Source organism: Aotus nancymaae, unplaced genomic scaffold (assembly GCF_030222135.1).
Source record: "Aotus nancymaae isolate 86718 unplaced genomic scaffold, 86718_ANA_hifiasm-v0.15.2.pri h1tg000040l, whole genome shotgun sequence".
NCBI classification, from domain to species: domain Eukaryota; kingdom Metazoa; phylum Chordata; class Mammalia; order Primates; family Aotidae; genus Aotus; species Aotus nancymaae.
In genome coordinates this window covers 51,422,752-51,446,639 of record NW_026988454.1, presented here as the reverse complement: position 1 = coordinate 51,446,639, position 23,888 = coordinate 51,422,752, and the positions used below count along the sequence as shown (strand labels likewise).

The 23,888-nt window shown below is 38.4% G+C and overlaps 1 protein-coding gene and 1 pseudogene across 1 annotated transcript in view; one reads left to right on the top strand and one right to left on the bottom strand.

The window, feature by feature from the left end:
* FRK (fyn related Src family tyrosine kinase) overlaps positions 1-23,888 on the bottom strand; it is a 110,266-nt gene that overhangs the window by 72,350 nt on the left and 14,028 nt on the right. The window lies entirely within an intron of this gene.
* Positions 16,347-17,134, top strand: LOC105722731 (triosephosphate isomerase-like; annotated as a pseudogene).

Sequence of the window (23,888 nt, the reverse complement as noted above, 5' to 3'; positions counted from 1 at the left end):
ACAGCAACTGGACTGAGCCCGTGGCAGCCCAGCAGTGCCTCTGCAGGCAGACAAGGGACAGATTGCTCCTTAAGCGGCTCCCTGACCCCTGTATAACCAAAAAGACACTTCGTACAGGAGAGCTCTGGCTGACACCTGGGGGATACCCTTCTGGGATGAAGCTACCAGAGATCAGGCAGCAATCCTTGCTGTTCTGCAGCCCCTGCAGGTGATTTTCAGGCAAGCAAGGTCTGGAGTGGACCTCCAGCAGTCCGACAGCAGTGGGGCCTGACTGTCAGAAGGAAAACTAAAGAACAAAAAGAAATAGCTCCAACATCAACAAAAAGGATGTCCACTCAGAGATTCCATCTGAAATCACCAACTTCAAAGATCACAGGTAGATAAATCCACAAAAGTAGGAAGAAACCAGTGCAAAAAGGATAAAATCATCAAAGACCAGAACACCTCTCCTCCTCCAAAGGATCACAACTCCTCACCAGCAAGGGAACAAAACAAGATGGAGAATGAGTTTGACAAATTGACAGAAGCAGGCTTCAGAAGGTGGGTAATAAACTTCTCTGAGCTAAAGGAACATTTTCTAACCCAATGCAAAGAAACTAAAAACATGGAAAATGGTTAGATGAAATGCTAACTAAAATAAGCAGCTTGGAGAAGAATATAAATGACTTGATGGAGCTGAAAAACACAGCACGAGAACTTCATAAAGCATACACAAGTTTCAATAGCTGAATCAATCAAGCAGAAGAAAGGATATCAGAGATTGAAGATCAACTCAATGAAATAAAATGAGAAGGCAAGATTAGAGAAAAAAGAGTGAAAATAAAGGAACAAAGCCTCCAAGAAATATGGGATTATGTGGGAAAAAAAAAAAAAAAACCTAATCTACACTTGGTATGTGTACCTGAATGTGATGGAGAGAATGAATCCAAGCTGGAAAACACTCTTCAGGAGATTATCCAGGAGAACTTCCCCAACCTAGCGAGGCAGTCCAACATTCAAATCCAGGAAATATAGAGAACACCAAAGAGATATTCCTCAAGAAGAGCAACCCCAAGGCACATAATCATCAGATTCACCAGGGTTGAAATGAAGGAAAAAATGCTAAGCGTAGCCAGAAAGAAACATCAGATCACCCACAAAGGGAAGCCCATAAAACTCACAGCAGATCTCTCAGCAGAAACCCTAAAAGCCAGAAGAGAGTGGGGGCCAATATTCAACATCCTTAAAGAAAAGAACTCTCAACCCAGAATTTCATATCCAGCCAAACTAAGCTTCATAAGTGAAGGAGGAATAAAATCCTTTATGGATAAGCAATTGCTGAGAGATGTCAACATCACCAGACTTGCCTTAAAAGAGCTCCCGAAGGAAGCACTAATCCTGGAAAGGAACAACCAGTACCAGCCACTGCAAAAACGTACCAAATGGTAAAGACCAATGACGCAATGAAGAAACTGCGTTAACTAATGGGCAGAACAACCAGCCAGCAATAAAATGGCAGGATCAAATTCACACATAATAATATTAACATTAAATGTAAATGACCTAAATGCCCCAGTGGAAAGACACAGACTGGCAAACTGGATAAAAAGTCAAGACCCATTGGTGTGCTGTATTCAGGAGACCCATCTCAAGTGCAAAGACACACATAGACTCAAAATAAAGTGATGGAGGAAGATTTGCCAAGCTAATGGAAAGCAAAAAAAGCAGGAGTTACAATCCTAGTCTCTGATAAAGTGGACTTTAAACCAACAAAGATCAAAAGAGACAAAGAAGGGCATTATGTAATGGTAAAAGGATTATGCACCCAATACAGGAGCACCCAGATATATAAAGCAAGTTCTTAATGACCTACAAAGAGACTTAGACTCCTACAAAATAATAGTGGGAGACTTCAACACTCCACTGTCAATATCAGACAGATCGATAAGACAGAAAATTAACAAGAATATCCAGGACTTGAACTCAGATGTGGACCAAGCGGACCTTATAGACATCTACAGAACTCTCCACCCCATATCCACAGAATATACATTCTTCTCAGCACTGCATCTCACCTACTCTAAAATTGACCACATAATTGAAAGTAAATCACTCCTCAGCAAATGCAAAAGAATGGAAATCATAACAAACAGTCTCTCAGACCACAGCACAATCAAATTAGAGCTCAAGATTAAGAAACTCACTCAAAACCACACTGCTATATGGAAACTGAACAACTGGCTCCTGAATGATGACTGGATAAACAATGAAATGAAGGCAGAAATAAAGATGATCTTCGAAGACACAACATATCAGAATCTCTGGAACACATTTAAAGTAGTGTCTAGAGAGAAACTTACAGCAATAAATGCCCACATGAGAAGCAAGGAAAGATCTAAAATCGACACCCTATCATCAAAATTAAAAGAGCTAGAGGAGCAAGATCAAAAAAATTTAAAAGCTAGCAGAAGACAATAAATAACTAAGTCCAGAGCAAACCTGAAGGAGATAAGAGACACAAAAGACCCTTCAAAAAATCAATAAATCCAGGAGCTGGTTTTTTGAAAAGATCAACAACATAGACACACTGTTATCCAGACAAATAAAAAAGAAAAGAGAGAAGAATCAAACAGAGGCAATAAAAAATGATAAAGGGGATATCACCACCAATTCCACAGAAATACAAACTACCATCAGAGATTACAACAAACAATTCTATGCACATAAACCAGTAAATCTAGAAGAAATGGATAAATTCCTGGACACTTACACACTCCCAAGATTAAACCAGGAAGAAGTTGAATCCCTGAATAGAACAATAGCAAGGTCTGAAGTTGAGGCAGCAATTAATAGTCTACTAACCACAAAAAGTCCAGGTCCAGATGGGTTCACAGCTGAATTCTACCAGATGTACAAAGAGCAGCTGGTATCATTCCTTCTGAAACTATTCTGAACAATACAAAAAGAGGGCAATATCCATGATGAACATTGATGCAAAAGTCTTCAATAAAATACTGGCAAACAGAATGCAACAGCAATCAAAAAGCTTATTCATCATGATCGAGTAGGCTTCATCTTGGGGATGCAAGGCTGGTTCAACATATGCAAATCTATAAATGTAATCCATCACATAAACAGAACAAAAGACAAAAACCACATGATTATCTCAATAGATTCAGAGAAGGCCTTTAACAAAATTCAACAACCCTTTATGCTAAAAACTCTCAATAAACTAGGAATCGATGGAACATATCTCAAAATAATGAAAGCTATTTATGACAAACCCACAGCCAATATCATACTGAACAGGCAAAAACTGGAAGCATTCCCTTTGAAAAATGGCACTAGACAAGGATGCCCTCTCTCACCATTCCTATTCAATATAGTATTGGAAGTTCTAGTCAGAGCAATTAGGCAAGAAAAAGAAATAAAGCGTATTCAATTATGAAAACAGGAAGTCAAATTGTCTCTATTTGCAGAGGACTTGACAGTATATTTAGAAGACCCCATCATCTCAGCCCAAAATCTCCTTAAGCAGATAAGCAACTTCAGCAAAGTCTCAGGATACAAAGTCAATGTGCAGAAATCACAAGCATTCCTATACACCAATAACAGACAAATAAAGAGCCAAATCATGAGCAAACTCCCATTCACAATTGCAACAAAGAGAATAAAATACCTAGGAATACAACTAACAAAGATCTGAAGGACCTCTTCAAGGAGAACTACAAATCACTGCTCAAGGAAATAAGAGAGGACACACTCCATGTTCATGGTTAGGAAAAATCAATATCATGAAAATGACTATACTGCCCAAAGTAGTTTATAGATTCAACAATATCCCCATCAAGCTACCATTGACCTTCTTCACAGAACTGGAAAAAAAACACTTTAAACTTCATATGGAACCAAATGAGATGGAAAAACCAAAATCGTGAAAATGGCCATACTGCCCAAAGTACTTTATAGATTCAACAATATCCCCATCAAGCTACCATTGACCTTCTTCACAGAACTGGAAAAAAAACATTTTAAACTTCATATGGAACCAAAAAAAAGCCTGCATAGCCAAGACAATCCTAAGCAAAAAGAACAAAGCTGGAGGCATGACTTCAAACTGTACTAGAAGTCTACAGTAATCACAACAGCATGGTACTGGTATCAAAATGAATATATAGAACAATGGAATGGAACAGAGGCCTCGGAAGTAATGCCACACATCTACAACCATCTGATCTTTGAGAAACCTGACAAAAATAAGCAATGGGGAAAGGATTCCCTGTTTAATAAATGGTGCTCGGAAAACTGGCTAGCCATGTGCAGAAAGCTGAAACTGGACCCCTTCTTTACACCTTACACTAAAATTAACTCCAGATGGATTAAAGATTTAAACATAAGATTAAGATAAAAGGCCTGGCGTGGTGGCTCATACCTGTGTGAAACCCCATCTCTACTAAAAGCACAAAAAAATAGCCGAGTGTGGTGGCACGCACCTGTAATCCCAGCTACTCAGGAGGCCAAGGCAGGAGAATCGCTTGAACCTGGGAGGCAGAGGTTATAGTGAGCCGAGATCGCACCACTGCACTCCAGCCTGGGCAACAAAAGCAAGACTCCAACTCAATAATAATAATAATAATAATAATAATAATAATAAAAGACAGTAAAAGAAAAATGCAAAATGAAACACAAACTTTGAGTTTAAGGGAAAAAAGCCGATATACAAAAGTGGACAGGCAGTTAGAGATGCTGGCCAAAGGGAAGTGAGGATCTGTTCAGAGACAAAGTCAGGGTTCAGAGGAAAAGCCGCCCAGTATCTACAGGAAAAGAAAACTAAAATTCATTGAAATGCTCATAATAAGTGCCTATATAGTAGGTAGAAACTGACTCCTTTTACCGCACAGTCAACACTCAGTAACATACACCACTTCTGATACCGGATGTATAGAAGGCTTTCCCCACACACCAAGCAATTCACCAGCAGACATCAACTGGGTGTTCTATAATTTAACTCAGTTCTGATGCTAACTGATTACATTGTCACAAAACCCTTGTCACTACTCAGCACTGCCATTATTTTTTTCTGACAGGAATCACAATTTATTTTTTAAAATTGCCTATGCTAACAAATTTAAATTTTCTACATATGTTCCTTGACTAATTGCATTTTTATCTAATAAAATTTCAGTCTTTTGATTATTTAAAAACCGAACTTTTTTTTTTTTTCTTAACATAGGGTGTGGATTTCATCAAAAGAAAACATTCATTCAGTGTATTAGTTTGCTAGTGCTGCTGTAACAAAGCATTACAAATGGGTTAGCTTAACAGAAAGGTACCTTCCTACAGCTCTCAAGGTTACAAGTCTGAGGTCAACATGTCAGCATGTTGGCTCCTTCTGGGGTCAGTGTGGAAGAATCTGTTCCTTGGCTGTCTCCTAGCTTCTGGTGGTTTGTTGGCAGTCTTTGGCATCCCTTAATTTGTAGATGCATCACACAATCTCTGCCTCATATTCACATGGTGTTCTTCCTGGTGTATGGCTGAGTCTCCAAATTTTCTCTTTTTATAAGTACATATTAGGGCTTCATCCTATGCCCGTATGGTCTCCTCCTAACAGGATCTGCAATGTCTCTATTCTAAATTAGGTCACATACTGGGGGTAAAAGTGGTTGGGGACTTCCACATAAAAAGACTTCAGGGGCACATACTTCAACCCATAGTATTCAGTAATTCACTTATCAATATATTTAGGCAGAGAATACTTATGTCATGACTCCTACAATGCTTAGCCTCATCCTAATCATTGGAAGGAGAGATGAAATGTCCAGTCTCTGCCCTCACTAAGCAGACAGTTGAGATGTGGGACCTGCCACTCTGTTTTGCTCCCTCTGCTCCAGCCACACCAAGCTCCTTCATGTTCCTGGGCTCAGTCAGCAACCTCCTCCAAAGGGACTTTGCACCTTTTCTTTCCTCTGCCTGGAATGCTCTTCACTAGATCCTTTAATTCACCACCTCTATGAGGTCTTGCCTAACTATCCCATTTAAAATAGTGATGCAACTCATCTCATACTATTTCTCCTTCCTAATTTTCTCAAAAATTCTTCTTATCTTCTAATAGAATCTATAACTTACTTTGTTTTGTTTACTGTCTGCCTCACCACTAGAATTAAACAACTTGAGGATAGCAATTTTTGTCTGTTTGGTACACTGCTATATCCCCAGGGCCTAAAATCACGTTCAGATAATGATGATGCAATGGATTAAGTGCTATGAGAGATACTTCACTGTTAAGGTTTAAGTTCAATATTGTCTTATTTATTTTATACACATTTATTGAGCACCTATTTAGTTACTGCTTGTGTAGTAGTGATTCATACCAAATTCACTTTCATTTTTTATTCTCTTTGCTCTTCAGAATAAGAAGTTCCTAAATCATCAATTTAATTCAGTATTGTTTTATTCCATAAGGTAACGGCCAGGCACTTTGCAAATTATATACATTAATTATTCAACTATTCTACAGAACAACGCTATAAGGGAAGCGCTCTTATAATCACTTCCTAGACAGGGAAACTGAGATGTTTTAAGCCTTTTCTGAGGTCAAAGTAGCAAGCCACAGCGCTAGAATGCAAATCCAGAACTATCAGTCACCCCTTTGGCTATCTAAAAAGTCTTTCCTTCATCACCATCTATCTAAAAATCAAAATATTCTGATATTGTTTTCTTAATTCCTTTTTTAACCTGATTTTTAAGGAAAACTTTATTTTTGAATTATTTTGCATTTTTGTTTGCTTTAGTTTAACTTTATTAATTCCAGACAATATTTTCTAGCTATCTCAAAAAGTACTGTATAAAATCTTACTCTTTTAAATAGAATTTCTTCATGGCCTACAATGATCAGTTTTTATTTATGAATCACAGACCCCTCAAAAGAAGGTATAATCCATATTTGTGTGGTATAGAGTTGGTATCTGAAACATGTGTTTTCCTGGCCTCATAGTATAACAGAGTTTGAGATTATAATGAGCCAGCCACTCCGCAGTTCAGTCCCTCTCAAATAATTTCTTTTTGATCCTTAGAGGAGGACGGGGTAAGGGGGAAAGAATGATTCCTCAGGTGTCCCATAAAATGCTATTTCCCTTGATCCAGTGTGCCTGACCACTCATGGTATTGCCAACTTACTTTGGGGAATCCGAGAACTCAGCCAAAATCATTTCCTAAGTCGTGCTGTTCATGGATTCTGTTCACTCACAATATCTGTACCATTAATTTTTATTCAAGTAACTTGTGGCTTGAATGTCTTTGTGCCTTAGCAGACAATCTTCTCATCTTATGTTGCATAGTCCCTGCCTTGGAAACTGTCATATTGTGATGTAATAAGAAATATATAGTTGGTCTCTGGCCCAGTTCCTAGCAGAGAGCTCCTAAAACTCTTATCATTTTCTGAGTGATAGGAAGCTAGGAGCATCTTCTGTTTTAATATTTGGTCTTTGAACCCAACTCCTGACACAAAACTCTTAATCCTTCGGCATTTCCTGGGTAATAGGAGCATCTTTTGTTCCAATGGGGTGACTCATGGTGGGCTCCTAGATTGGGGCTGGTCACCAGAAAGAACAAGCTATGAAGAAAGAAGAGCTGAAGATTTAATAATTGATCATACCTATGTGATAAAGCCTTTATAAAAAATCCCTGAACATGTGGATGTGTCTGGTGGGTAGTGTATTTGGAGAGGGTATGGAAGCCCTCCACTGCTTCCCCCATACTTCACCCTGTGAATCTCTTTCAGCAGGCTGTTCATCTGTATCCTTTATAATATCCTTTGTAATACATTGGTAAACATGTTTCCCTGAATTCTGTGAGCCACTCTAGCAAACTAATCGAACCCTAGAGTGGGCCATGGGAAGCACCCAATTTATAGCTAGTTGGTCAGATGCGTAGGTCACAACCTGGGAATTGCAGCTGGTATCTGCAGTAGAGGACAGTCTTGTGGGACTTAACCCTTAACTTCTGGGGTCAGTAAGATCCTTTAGAAACATATTTGGCAATAAGCAGTAAGAGCCTTAAATCATTCATCCTTTGGCTCAGTAATTCAGATTCTTGAACTCTAGCCTTAAAAAAAATCATGCAAAACATGGAAAAATCTTTATGTGGAAAGAAATTTGTTGCTATGTTATTCAAAACATTAGAAAAATCAGAAGTGTAAGAAAATCTAAATGCTAACTGTTAAGAAGAGGGTTAAATTGTGATTCATTCACTGACAGAAATATGAAAATTAGAAAAATTAATCTGAAGACTGGGTAGCACCTTAAAATGCATAGAAGTGAAAAAGCAGAATATGTACACTGACTACTTTCATGCAGAAGACATGTGAACATGAAAACTAAGATATTTTACTTTTGTATAATAAATTTGTTTTATATATATATATCACCTGAAAACTAATTTTTAGTAACATTCAAAAATGTCATTATAACACAACATATTACTTTGTGCCAAAAATACTTCCGTGAATTTCAGAGAGGAAGAAAATCACATCTAGGTCTAATGTTTGAGAAAAGATGTAATTCAGGAAGTTAGATTTAAACTGGACATTGAACAATTTGGATGACAGAGAAACAAGTACACATTCAGAACAATACTTTTAATTTATATTTCAAGCTCCACATCACCCCAATTTGGAGTGATTAAAAAATCAACTCAATGGATCTGTGTACATCTAAGCCAATCAGAATTAGAGTCCATGGACTCCCACAAAGCCATGTGACCTCCAAGTCTGACATCAAAATAACATTAAGATCAGCTACAAATAGATTCAGTTTAAGTTTCTTTCAATTTGTTCGTTAAAAATGTTATAAAAATACACCATGACTTGGTTATCTTTAACCAATTTATCTACAAAATATTATATAATGGATTAGGAATAAGATTTAAGAAACATGATCATTCACATGAAAACTGTCCCAAACTCTCAGATATTTTTAAATTCCTAAAAGATTTTCACTGTGGCTTCTGGCACACTAGTAAAAGATGTCAGTCTAACAAAGTAGTAAATTGAACTTCCCCAAATTTGCCAATCTTTCCATTCTTCCCAGACTTACAGTGACTTATCATTACTTCATTCTAACAAATCTTCACCATAATTCTGAAATTATAACTGAATTCATATCCAAAATATACACAAGAGGAGGCTACAGAAAAATTTCCAAAATAAGGTGCCTTTCTAATAAAAAAAAAATCCCTCATTGAATTCTAAGGTCTACAGGGTCAAGACCTGTGTATCATTTCTCAGATTCACCCACATATGGAGCACATGGAAAACAATAATTTTTTTCTGGGAAAATCAACACAGGTAAAAATCATAAAGTAAAAGACTAATAGACAATATCATAAAAATACTTTTAAAAGTTTGTGTAGCAAAAATATCATAATAAAACTTAAAAGGCAAGCTAAAACTGAAAACCTTTATCTGCAACACGAGAAAAAGGAGATGCTTTCTTTACAATGTCCTCTTACATATAAATAAGAAAAGATTGACATCTAAGAGAAAAAGGGGCAAACATGCAGCCTATCTCCAACACCAGGATATCCTAAGGAAGGAGTGGTCATTACAGAATAAGTATAAAAGAAATATCAAGATTCACATGGTAGGTTTAACAAGTTTGCTTAATAATACAGAATTCGAAGAGAAATCTTTAATAAACATGAGGTGTACTGATGAATGTGCATAATCCACTCAGCATTGTTATTACGATCCATGTTTAAACACTTTACATTGTTAATTAATGTTGGCTAATATTGGAAGTTCTGTTAATTACAACTAAAATGTCAAGTAGCATTACTGAAAACACATATTCATTTATATTTTATGGCTATGTTTACTTTCTTGAAGGAGGAGAAACATCTTTGAGATGGAGAGAGTAATTTTATGTAATGGCACTGCAGAATCGATTCACATTGTTTTTCTGTGTTTACAACTTTTTTTAGGTGTGTATATATTGCGTTAAATTTATTGAAAAAAATCTTATTTGCAGACATAATGGAATTCATGCCTGTGATAAGCAAAAAATAAAAATAAAAATTTTTAAAATACGTAAATAAGAGAAAAGCAAATGAAATCAAGGGTTGTGAAATGCCTAGCACTGAAATCTAGAAACCTGTTTATTAATAACATAGCCTTCTGTTGCCATTTTTAGAAATACTAGACACTATTTTCACCTCTCAGAATGTCCCTTCTTGCACTCAGCATCCTTGAGCAAGAAAGACTGATTTCTCCAGACTGTATGATGGAACACAGGTAGCCACTTATTAATAAGAATCAGTTTGAACTGCCAGATAGAGATGAAACATCAGCACAAACTAATTAAAAGGTCACATTTCAATTTTAATATCTAAGTGAGAATAATAGTCATTCTCACAGTGTCAATAGACTGAAACTGGTTATGTTCACCAATATTTTCAGGATAAGTGTACATATACATGGACCAAAAAAGACACTTTCCCTTTAATATAAAAATAAATTACTTAGGGATAATTTGACCTAAGCCCATAGATTCGTGGTTCAGGATAGAGCAAGGTATTATTGCATCTATGAGACCAGTTCTTCAGCTTTTAAATTTTAATCGAGCCAGTTATTTTTATCTTTATTTCATACAAATTTATTGAATAATAAAGTTCAAAGTCTAGGCTCTAAATAAATTTTATAGAATGATTTTTCAACTAGGTGTCTACTTTTCTACCCCATAAAAGTCTTGTGACAGAAGTGGAAGAAACCAAGGAAAAAGAAATGAGGAATTAAGTCAGAGAGGCAATGGTGGAAATGAGAGATAATTAGGACCTTGAAAGTGTCACTGCAAGGACACTCAGAAGTCAACTCTAAGTCAGATAGAAAACTGCTGAAGGATTTTGAACAGAGAAGAAATTTTAATTTTTTGGCATTTTAATAGGGTCACTCTGCCTACTGGGTTGAGCACAGACTGTATTTAAGGTAAGGGCTACATAACAGAGGCCAGTTAAGAAACTATCACTCTAAGCCAGATTGAAAGTTCAAGGTGGGTTGGACCAGATAGGGACAGGAGCTGGTGAGAGATGCTTCATCTGCAGAACCTGCTGAAGGAAGAGGCAAAGCAGTGTGCCTGGAAATGAGGTATGAAAGGAAAATGAAAGTCAGAATGATTCCAAGATATTTGGCCCTGAGCAAATGGAGGGATACTTGCTGTTGACAGAGATGAGGAAAACTCTGTGGGACAGGGTCGTGAGATGAATGCAGGAGCTCAGTTTGAGTTATTGGAAATGTCTGGAATTTGGAAACTTCCATTTGTATATGGCAATGTCAAGTAGATCATTGAGTATACATGTCTCAAATTGAATGAGATGACCAAGAAAGTGAAGGCAGAAAGCGAGAAGAACCAGAGTTAAGAGCTCTGGGGTACTCCGACATTTAGTAAAAGAGTAAGAAAAAGAATCAGCAAAAAATATCTCAGCCAGTGGTATAGAACGAAATCTAGAGATTAGCTGTACTGGAGATCAATTAAAGAAAGTTTATTAAAGATGATGAGTTATCAAGTGTTAAATAATGTTGGTAGTGGTTATCAGAGACTGGGAAGAGTAGCAGGGAAGTGGATGAAGAGAGGTTGCTTATTGGGTAAAAACATACAGTTAGAAGGAATAAGTTCTTTTTTTTTTTTTTTTGAGATGGAGTTTCGCTCTTGTTACCCAGGCTGGGGTGCAATGGCACGATCTCGGCTCACCGCAACCTCCGTCTCCTGGGTTCAAGCAATTCTCCTGCCTCAGCCTCCCGAGTAGCTGGGACTACAGGCGTGCACCACCATGCCCAGCTAATTTTTGTATTTTTAGTAGAGACGGGGTTTCACCATGTTGACCAGGATGGTCTTGATCTCTTGACCTCGTGATCCACCCGTCTCAGCCTCCCAAAGTGCTGGGATTATAAGAAGGAATAAGTTCTATGGTTTAATAGCACAGTATGATGTGCTATGACTTAATAGTAACTATATATTTCAAAATACCTAAAAGAGATAATTTAGAATACTCCCAACACAGAGAATTGATCCATGTTTGCGGTGATGGATATCCCAATTACCCTGACTTGTGCATGAATCAAAATATCACATGCACACCATAAATATATATAATTATTGTGTATCAAAAAATAATGTAGATAAGATAACTAAAATGAGGACTAAGAACTGACCAACATGTATTACAATGTGGAATTTCCTTGGTGACTTTTGATAAGAGCAGCTTCCCAGAGTGGTAAGAATAGTCTTAACTGCAGTGTGTTCAAGAGAGAATGAGTCAGCAAAATTCAGATTGTGGGAAACTCCACAGGCAAAGGAAATAAATTGCAAGGTAACTAAAGCAGATAGAAGATCCATATTAAATGAAATTAAAAGAGACAAATTAACCAATTATAACAAATAGACTTTATGTGGATTCACAAGCAACCACAAGATATACCCACAAAAATTTTGGATTCAAATAAACAAACCATAAAAAACAAACTATAAAACTGTGGGAATTTTTACACTGGATACCTGTTAATATTAGGGTTATTTTATTTTTTAGGAGTGATTGTTTTATAATTATGTTTGCTGATTAAAAATATTTCATGTCTTTTAGATATACTTACAAAAGGATTTACAGATAGAATTATACGATGTCTAGGATTTGCTTCAAAATAATACCATGGTGGGGTGGGGATTGGGTGGGAAGGAGAAATATTAATATAAGGATGAGATAAGATTGCAGTGTGTTGAGAATTGTTGAAGTTGAGTGATGGTACCTGGTGGTACTGTTTTCTATCCTTTTTAAAAGTTTGAACATTTTTATAATAAAAATTTAAAAATTGAGGTGTGAGGGATCAGAGAGCAAAAAAGAAAACAATAGGACCCTGAGTACAGGGAACTTTTTCAGAGTTTTGCTGTATAGTGGAGATTCATGTTCAGTAATCACAGGGGAAGTAGAGTCAAGAGTTGTTTTTAAGAGTTAAGAATAATAATTTTGTTTGCTGCTGCTTGGCCTTCCAAGAAGAACTTAGTTCTGAAAAATAATTTAATTCTTTACTAATCAGAATTTAAGTTATAGTGGTGACTTTTCTTAATCATTCTAAGAAATCAATACACAAATATGCAATTTTGGTTGACCTCACAGATGCTTAAGAATCATGTACATTATAAATTTTCTAACAATCTTATTCTTTTCCAATATAACTACAACCATTACTCACATCTACATATCCATCAAAAACATATATTCATAAATTCTATGTATAATAACATTGAATGAAAATTCTGTTTCAAAGTTATAATCTACTAATATAATTCACTAGCAAAGTATTAGCGCATGATAGCTAGTAAATTCAGACCAAATCAAAAAAAGAAGAAAGGAAAATTGTCATACATTTTTTGTAGCCATTCGTTAAAATCAAACTATCAACTCATTGGTTTATTAGTAGAGCTATTATTAAACATTTTCCTTAATCACTACTATACTGATTTTTTTTCAACATTAGTGGCTAAGCTAACAAGTACTCAGTTGTTGCAACAACTACCCACAAATAAATAGTGAACAGGTGATTGTTTCTATGATTTCTATTTACAGTAGAGAATAACTTTCACAGAGATTGACACTTCCTACTTTCCTTTTATAACAGAAATTTAAGTATTGCCTTCTCCCTGTTCTTATCCTTCTCCTCCATCCAATAATGCTCTATTTTCTTTCTCTTCATCTGTTTTTCTTCATCTCTTTCTCAACCACCATTACCTCTAAGTTCCATTAAAAGTGATTTCAGTTTTCCATTCTAGGAAAAATGTTCAAGCAGAAAAGGAATAAGCAGTGGGAGAGCTGTCTGCTCTTTTTTTAAAATAAGTTTGAGCAAATATACTTTGTTTCTAAAACTAGATCAACAACTTAAGAAGAAATTACAGAATTTCCTTCTTTTCTTAGACAAAGCCTCTTTCTATGACAAATCCTCAAGTAACAGGGATAGTTCCCCAACTCTTTCAGCAGTATCTGATATCTATTAGATAAGATAAGCTTCAGGAATGCAGTGAGCCAATTACTTGGGTTGCCCTCAGCAAATCTACTTACTTACTGCTGGATCAAACTAAAACATTCATTATTTATACCCCTATTTTTGTACAGTGGTAGAAAATTACAGCATACGAAAGGTAAAATACAATACCATGTGGATAACAAAAAACATCAGTTTGAAAAATAATTTGGGATCATTTTTCCCATAATATCCCCTGTACAAAATTGAATCACCCAAGTGTGCTCAATGATCTGTCAGTGCACAAGGATGCAATTAGAAATAGTAAAACAAAATCCCTTTTGGGATATCATCTGTTGAGCAAAGATTCCCAGGAGATAGTTTTCCCTTGCATTTGAGAAAATTAGCACAGAAACACATAAACCTTCTCTATTCAGAAACAAATAAATCTTCTCTGTTCAGAAACATATAAACTTTCTCTAATCCAAGTCCAATTATTTGTTCCTTTAACTCCTCCAAAAGCAATTTCATATTCTACATGTGAGCATGCCAACAGCAAAAAAGTTGCTTTTAGTATTGTTGACATAGTATTTTTTTTTTAATATCAAACCAGCAAATAACACATATTTCAGGTTTGTCCTAATAGAGAATGTCAGGCACCCCCAAATGTATCAGTGCTTTCTTTGTAGACTTTCTAATCAATCAGTCAAGCAAAGCTATTAACTTACTCTGATTCCCTACAGAAGTCTTTGGTTTTACCACCTATAAAATGCCTATACAACCAATTTCCCATTAGCAAATGTAAAAGATTTTTAATATTACTATTAAGTTGCTTTATCAAATTCAATTTTAGATCCCTGAAGTCTCTTACTTGGTTCCACTGTCTGTATAATAGGTATTTGTATTTTTATGGGTTTCTTTCTTTTTACATTGAGAAAGATAAACAACACCAAAGTGTAAGAGATAATTTTGTTGGTATAAAGAAAGTCGAATGAGGGACGAAATGGGCTAAATTCACTTTCAATTACCATGATTAGAATTTCATTTTCTTCACTACAGGCCCAATAGTGAAGTATAAGCTGAAAAGTTGCATCTGGTGATCTTATATGAATGCAAAAACTCCAGCGATTTTAAAAATATAATTAAAATAATGTAAGCACAGAATCATTAACTTTCTGGCATGTCCACATTTGTCTGACTTATTTCCATACTGAGCATAATATCCATATACAGTCCTCCCTCAGCTAATGCATAGTATTACCTGTCTACTCGTAAATCCCGTTTCTTATTCTCTATAGTTTCTCACACATTCTCACTTTACTTGTTTTCCTTAAACAATTAGCTTATTTCTTTTATTTTTGCTTATAGGGTCATTTGTTTAATAAACATCTTCTTTTCTGATGTTTATTAAAAATTCATCTGCCTTTTTTACCCACATTTTAAACCAACTTGTCTCCTCCTTCTCTTTGTCTTGATTGTTTTCTCTACACCTCATATTTCTCCTCTACTGCATGCACTTGGGTCTCATTCTGGTTGAGTGAAGAAAGGCCTGGCTGAAGGCACTTTCCTGCCTTGCTTTGCGGATTTGGAGGAAAACAGAATGAAGTTTACACATGTGTACAAACCCACGAATGAGGGAAAGCACAGGGAGCTTGTGTCAAATTCTCCAGCAGAAGAGTATGTGCACAGTTAGAATTGAAAAGCAGTGAACAAGGTGAGAGGCAGGGGAGAGGTACCAACCAGTGTAACAGCCAGGGAAGCAAAGTGGGAGCCAGGTGAGGAAGTAGCTAGAGGAAGTTTCTGGCTGACATTCATTAATTATAATTCTATCAAATAGCCTGTCATGTTTGCTTTACAGTGAGTCTTCAGCCAAGCTCAGAAAGACAATTTGAAAATGTTTTTTAATTACTATATAGATTAAGATATAAAATTCTTTTATCTTTGTAATTTAAGATTCTAAAATGTAAAACAAGTCAAGACTGATCATTATTATTCATGTATTAGAAGTTAAAATAGCAGATGCCTATAAAACTCCACATATGTTCTATGGAATAAGAATTTAAAAGAATGAAAAAAAGACTGTGAGAAGGAAGAAAATAAGCCAGACTTCAAGACAAATATGGTTATTATGAATAAGCCTTAGCTGGACTCTGAGCTTTCTAGTGGCTAAGAACAAAGAAAACCATGATGTGTAATAAATTTTTAGTGTCTGCTATGAGGAAGCAAATCCATTTTTCAAGAGAAATGAACATTAAACTTTTGCCCATACTAATCTTACAACACAGGTTCTTACATTTTTTTAACATGATTCCTTTTAGAATATCATAAAACCTATAATCCCCATCCTAGAAAATCACAGAAGGCTGACACTGACCTTCAGCACCTCGGCTCCAATGCCATGGCACCCTCCAGGAAGCTCTTCGGGGGTAGCGGGGTGGGGAACTGGAAGATGAACAGGCAGAAGAAGAGTCTAGGAGAGCTCATCTGCCCTCTGAACGCGGCCAAGGTGTCCGCTGACACCGAGTGGTTTGGGTTCCCCCCATTGCCTATATCGACTTTGCCCGGCAGAAGCTACATCCCAAGATTGCTGTGGCTGTGTGGAACTGCTACAAAGTGACTAACGGGGCCTTTACTGGGAGATCAGCCCTGGCATGATCAAAAACTGCAGAGCCACGTGGGTGGTCCTGGGGCACTCAGAGAGAAGGCATGTCTTTGGGAAGTCAGATGAGCTGATTGGGCAGAAAGTGGTCCATCCTCTGGCAGAGGGACTTGGAGTAATCGCCTGCACTGCGGAGAAGCTAGATGAAAGGGAAGCTGGCATCACTAAGAAGGTTGCTTTCGAGCAGACAAAGGTCATTGCAGATAACATGAAGGACTGGAACTAGGTCATCCTGACCTGTGAGCCTGTGTGGGCCATTGGTACCAGCAAGACTGCAACACCCCAACAGGCCCAGGAAGTACACGAGAAGCTCAAGGATGGCTTAAGTCCGACATCTCTGATGCAGTAGTCTGAGCACCTGTATCATTTATGGAAGCTGTGTGACTGGGGCAATCTGCAAGGAGCTGGCCAGCCAGCCTGATGTGGATGGCTTCCTCATAGGTGGTGCTTCCCTCAAGCCCAAATTCGTGAACATCATCAATGCCAAACGATAAGCCCGATCCATCTTCCTTACCCTTCCTGCCAAACCAGGGGACTAAGCAGCCCAGAAGCACAGTAACTGCTCGTCCCCTGCACATGCTTCTGATGGTGCCATCTACCCCCTCTTGTGGACTCATCCAAACTGAACCTTCCTTTACTGTTTATATCTTCACCCTGTAATGGTTGGGACCTGGCCAATCCCTTCTCCACTTACTATAATGGTTGAAACTAAACGTTACCAAGGTGGCTTCTCCTTGGCTGAGAGGTGTAAGGGGTGCAATCTGTTCCTGGGTCCCCTAGACCCTATTGAGGGCAGGAGAGAAACCATCCTGTCCCTTCTTACACCATGAGGCCAAGCACCTCCCCTGAGAAGCCAGGAATATTGCCCTCTCCCATGGTCCTCAGGCCTGTGTGTGCTGTGTATATGAACCACCCACATGTAAAGGAATAGACACTTGGCACTAAAAAAAAAAAAAAGAAGGAAAGAAAGAAAAGAAAATCACAGAAATTTTATAGACATCTTCAGAGATTCATGAACTGTCTCAAGCCTATCCTTGGAACCTCTAGGAGTCCATGATCTACATATTCAGGATTCTTGTCATTAGAATGGACATGGGGGATGTCTTAAAAGTCATAGTGAATAATGACAACAGAAACTGCAAAATCTGTTTTCATATCTTTCTTATTTATGTTAAGAGCATAATATTAAGGGATAATTTAGTAAAAAATAATTGTATAAGGAAGGTAAAGTCATGAAGTACATATGTGCAGTCACAATGTCTATATTTGACCTTACAGCCAGCATACTAGCTACCCTTTACTTTTCATGGCATAAATGACTTCTAATAATTTCTTTAAATGTCCTACAGAAGTATAGAATCTGTAATACTCAAGTAAATCTAAAAGCAATCTGTTTATCATTTTCTTAGTATATTTTATAGTTTATTAACATACATTGCTAAACAATATATTATGTGGTTTTCCTTATTTGTGGACTTTATAAAAATATAATCATGTTACATGTAGTCTCTTGAAACTTTTTTCACTCAACATTATGCTTCCAAATTGCATCCATGTTGTTACAGATCACTCAATTCATTATTTTAATCTTGTATAATATTTTATTCAATAAATAAGCTGTAAATTATCCTTCACCCATTAATAGACATTTGAATATATTCTACCCTTTTGCTATTAGAAATATAGGTTGCTATCAACATCTTCTGAGAAAAAGGTTTTACTCTGACAATGGAAACAGGGGAAGAGCTCACAGGCCAATTACTAGTAATAGTCTAAGTCTTGGGCTAGCTGATTATATGGATGTTCTTTAATTATTATGCTTTAGAACCTATCTGTAAGTTACATATATTATTTTGCTTTATTTATAAAATATGTTTTTAAGTTAAAATTGATAACTAGAATATTTTATAATACTAAAAAAATTGGATCATGGAGATTCATGCTTTAAAAAATAGCCGAAATTTCTTCAAACACCAAAATTTTCAAAAGCGAAAAATCATCTACTGGGAGTCTTCGGTCTCCACTAATTATAATGCAACAATTTTGTTTTCTATCATTTACCAGGACTTGCTAAATCAATAGCATGACTTTCCATTTTCCTAAACTACCACTTCCCTGAGTTACTTTTGATAAGAGATAGCACAGAGTTCAAAGATATCCAGCTTCAATACCAGTACCTGTTTGTTTTGCTATAAACTATTGCATAACACAAATACAAGTTATTGAGTTGCTTTTTTATTGTTTTTATCTGAAATGTCACTGTATTCTCTGGATTATAACAGCCTAAGGCTAAACAGAGGAATACTCTATAACCACTGTATACCAGAGAAGAAAACCAGGGCTTCCTAATTCATTCCCCATCTGTCTTCTACAGAAGTGCAAAGAGGATCATGTGTTGCCCTTGTGTATAAAAGATTCCTTGAAGCATCTTGGATTGAGTAGCATGCAAGATGGCCATATATGAACAGCTCTGGTCTGCAGCTCCTAGCAAGATCAACGCAGAAGGTGGGTGATGTATTTCCAACTGAGGTACCCAGCCGGCTCATCTCACTGGGACTGGTAGACAATGGGTGCAGCCCACAGAGGGTGATCAGAAGCAGGATGAGGCATTGCCTCACCTGGGAAGTACAAAGGGATGAGGAACTCCCTCCCCTAGCCAGCCAAGGGAAACCAAGAGAAACTGTCCCATGAGGGACAGTGCACTCCAGCCCAAATACTATGCTTTTCCCAGTCTTCAAAACCTGCAGACCAGGAGATTCCCTCAAGTGCCTACACCACCAGGGCCCTGGGTTTCAATCACAAAACTGGGTGGCCATCTTGGCAGACACCCAGCTAGCTGCAGGAATTTTTTTCATACCCCAGTGGCACCTGGAATGACAGTGAGACAGAAATGTTCACTCCCCTGGAAAGGGGGCTGAAGCCAGGGAGTCAAGTGGTCTAGCTAAGTGGATCCCACACCCACAGAGCCTAGCAAGCAAAGATCCACTGGCTTGAAATTTTTGCTGCCAACACAGCAGTCTGAAGTCAACCTGGGATACTTGAGCTTGCTGAGGGGAGGGGCATTCACCATTACTGAAGCTTGAGTAGGCAGTTTTCCTCTCACAGTGTAAACAAAGTCACTGAGAAGTTCAAACTGCATGGAGCCTACCAAAGCTCTGCAAAGCCACCATAGCCAGACTGCCTCTCTAGATTCCTTCTCTCTGGGCAGGGCATCTCTGAAAGAAAGGCAGCAACTCCAGTCAGGGACTTATAAACAAAAATTTCATTCCCTGGGACACCTGGGGGAAGGTGAAGCTGTGGGCACAGCTTCAGCAGACTTAAACTTTCCTGCCTGCTGGCTCTGAAGAGAGCAGTAGATCTCCCAACACAGCACTCAAGCTCTGCTAAGGGACAGACTGCCTCAAGTGAGTCCTGACCCTGTGCCTCCTGACTGGGAGACACCTCCCAGCAGGGGATGACAAACACCTCAAACAGGAGAGCTCTGGCTGGCAACTGGTGGGTGCCCCCCTGGGACAAAGCTTCCAAAGGAAGGAACAGGCAGCAATCTTTGCTGAGCTACAGCCTCCACTGGTGGTACCCAGGCAAACAGGGTCTAGAATCGTCCTCCAGCAAACTCCAGCAGATCTGCAGCAGAGGGGCCAGACTGTTAGAAGGAAAACTAGCAAACAGAAAGAAATAGTGTCAACATCAACCAAAAGGATGTCCACACAGAAACCCCATCCAAAGGTCACCAACATCAAAGACCAAAGGTAGATAAATCCATGAAGATGAGAAAGAAACAGTGCAGAAAGGCTGCAAATTCCAAAAACCAGAACATCTCTTTTTCTCCAAAAGATCACAACTGGAATGAATTTGATGAATTGACAGAAGTAGCTTCAAAAGGTGGGTAATAACAAACTCCTTTGAGCTAAAGGAGCATGTTCTAACCCAATGCAAGGAATTTAAGAACCTTGAAAATAGGTTAGATGAATTGCTAACTAGAATAACCAGTTTACAGAAGAACATAATGACCTGATGGAGCTGAAAAACACAGCACAAGAGCTTCATGAACTTACACACCACTCCTATTCAAGATAGTATTGGAAGTTCTGGCCAGGGCAATCAGTTAAGAGAAAGAAATAAGGGGTATTCAAATAGGAAGAGAGGAAGTCAAATCGTCTTTGTTTGCAGATGACATGATTGTATAGTTAGAAAACTTTATTGCCTTAGCCAGAAATCTCCTTAAGCTGATAAGCAAAATCAGAAAATATCTCAGGATACAAAATCAATGTGCAAACATTACAAGCATGGTAGGGGGCGCCAAGATGGCCATGAGAAGGCAACACCGGAAGGCAGCTCCCAGTGAATAAGAGGGCTAGAGGACTAGAGGGCCTCATTCCTTGATTTCCATAAGAGGAATAGAGGGCTAGAGGACTTCATGATTCCAAACGAGGTGCTGAGTTCATTTCAGTGGGACTGATAGGGCACTGAAAATAGCCCAGGGAAGAAGCCATAGGGCAAGAGCCACCCGGGGGGGCAAATCAAGATGGGGGGCACGTCCCCACCTGAAACATACAGCTGGCTTGGCAGGTTGGGGGACTTCACCCCCTTGGTGCTCTGATTAGGATCCCGCGCTTACCTCATCCCTCCTACAACCCACAGTCCACGAGACGCCGTGGGTTGTCGATGCAAATCTGAGCAGTGGTTCCCACCAGGAGCAATAAGTTGATACATGGATGGACAAACGCCAGCAGGATGGACCTTCCCACAGAGGGAGGCAGAGTTGAAAGCAGGGAAACAGACCATAAGGCCTGGAAGGCCCCACCTCCATAGAACTTAAACTGAAGCCCTCGCTAGAGAGCTTGGCAGCAAACACACCAGCTTGACCCCAACCAAGAAGATCCAGCTGGGGAAGGAGAGACACCATTGGGAAGGCAGGGCCAATCTCACTGGCTGATTGGGCAAAAAGTGGTTCATCCTGAATGTCGACTGGAAAAACAATGAAACGAAGGCAGAAATAAAGATGTTCTTCGAAACCAATTAGAATGAAGACACAACACACCAGAATCTCTGGGATACATTTAAAGCAGTGTCTAGAGGGAAATTCATAGCAATAAATGTCCACATGAGGAGCAAGGAAATGTCTAAAATCGACACCCTATCATCAAAATTGAAAGAGCTAGAGGAGCAAGATCAAAAAAACTCAAAAGCAAGCAGAAGACAAGAAATAACTAAGATCAGAGCAGAACTGAAGGAGATAGAGACACAAAAAGCCTTCAAACAATCAACAAATCCAGGAGCTGGTTTTTTGAAAAGATCAACAAAATAGATAGACCACTGGCCAGACTAATAAAAAAGAAAAGAGAGAAGAATCGAATAGATGCAATAAAAAATGATAAAGGGGACATCACCACCGATTCCACAGAAATACAAACTACCATCAGAGAGTACTACAAACAACTCTATGCAGAAAAACCAGTAAATGTGGAAGAAATGGATAAATTCCTGGACACTTGCACACTCCCAAGACTAAACCAGGAAGAAGTTGAAACCCTGAATAGACCAATAACAAAGGCTGAAGTTGAGGCAGCAATTAATAGCCTACCAACTAACAAAAGCCCAGGTCCAGAAGAGTTTACAGCCGAATTCTACCAGACGTACAAAGAGGAGCTGGTACCATTCCTTCTGAAACTATTCCAAACAATACAAAAAGAGGAAATCCTCTCCAACTCATTTTATGTGACCAACATCATCCTAATACCAAAATTGGGCAGATGTGCAACAAAAAAAGAAAACCTCAGGCAAATATCCATGATGAACATTGACGCAAAAATCTTCAATAAAATACTGGCAAACAGAATGCAACAGCAATTCAAAAAGCTTATTCATCATGATCAAGTAGGCTTCATCTTGCAGATGCAAGGCTAGTTCAACATACGCAAGTTTATAAACATAATCCATCACAAGGATGCCTGACCCGATTGGCTAAAAACTTGGAAATTTTCTAAAAAGGTAAAGGCAGAGGAGAACAAAGGAAAAGAGGAAGTAACTTGAGGAATGTTTAGAGAAGTGATAGATAACATTTCCAAATAAGGAAGGGGAATAGGCTATGACCTAAGACTTGCCTGGGCTTGTCCAGGCATGTCAGGGCAAATATCTAGGTTAAAGTGTAAGAACTAAGAACACGAGATGCACTTATTTCTTTATTATGACTAACAGCTACTTTAAGATTATTAGCAAAACCTTTAAAGTAAATTAACCTTTGAAGAAGCTGTTGTTTATTCATAATGAACTAGGAGGAAAGCTTTGAAGAAGAACCTTTTATTTATTCTTTTCTCCTACAAAGATGCTCTTTGTTTTGCTTCTTTCATGAACTTTTCGTCATTGTTTCCTTCAGTGGCCCTTTTTCTTCCCTGTATTAGTTAGGCTTTGCTCCATCACAACTATTTAATTAGCTCATCAGTCTAAAGGTTAGCACTTTGGGATAGGTTCTACTTATCTTAGCTAGGCTTGGTCAGTCAGCTGGTGAGTCAGCTAGGACCAGTAGGGCATCTCTTCACACAGTCCCTCATCCTCCTGGAGGTTAGCTTGGGATTTTTATGGTAGTCACAGGACTCAAAGAGCAGTAAGAAAGAAAACCCAATGTGCAAGTGCTTTTTTTTTATATATACAGAGTCTCACTCTGTTGCCCAGGCTGAAGTGCAATGGCATGAACTGCAACCACCACCTCCTGGGTTCAAGCAATTCTCCTGCCTCAGCCTCCCAAGTAGCTGGGACTACAGGCACATGCCACCATGCCCAGCTAATATTTTTGTATTTTTAGTAGAGACAAGGTTTCACCATGTTAGCCAGGATGGTCTTGATCTCCTCACCTCATGATCCACCCGCCTCAGCCTCCCAAAGTGCTGGGATTACAGGTGTAAGCCACTGTGCTCACCTGTGCAAGTGCTTTTTAAGTCTCCACTTTTGTCACATTTGCAACTGTCCCATTCGCTAAAGGAAGTGACTTGGCAAAACCAAGAATGAGTGCAGGAGGAGACTACCCCAAGAATGGAGATGCAAGGAAGCACACAAAGATGGGACAATTACTACAACTTATACACCACTTATTTGTAAGGCCAGTTGCCTCACTGGGAGCCAAATGGACACACCCTTCTCTCTCCACACCTGAAAACTACGTCACCATTCTGAGCGCATTACTCAGCATCTAGCCTCTCCACGCGGGCTCCCCACACCCATTTCCGCATTCCAATCTCAGTCCTGCACTCA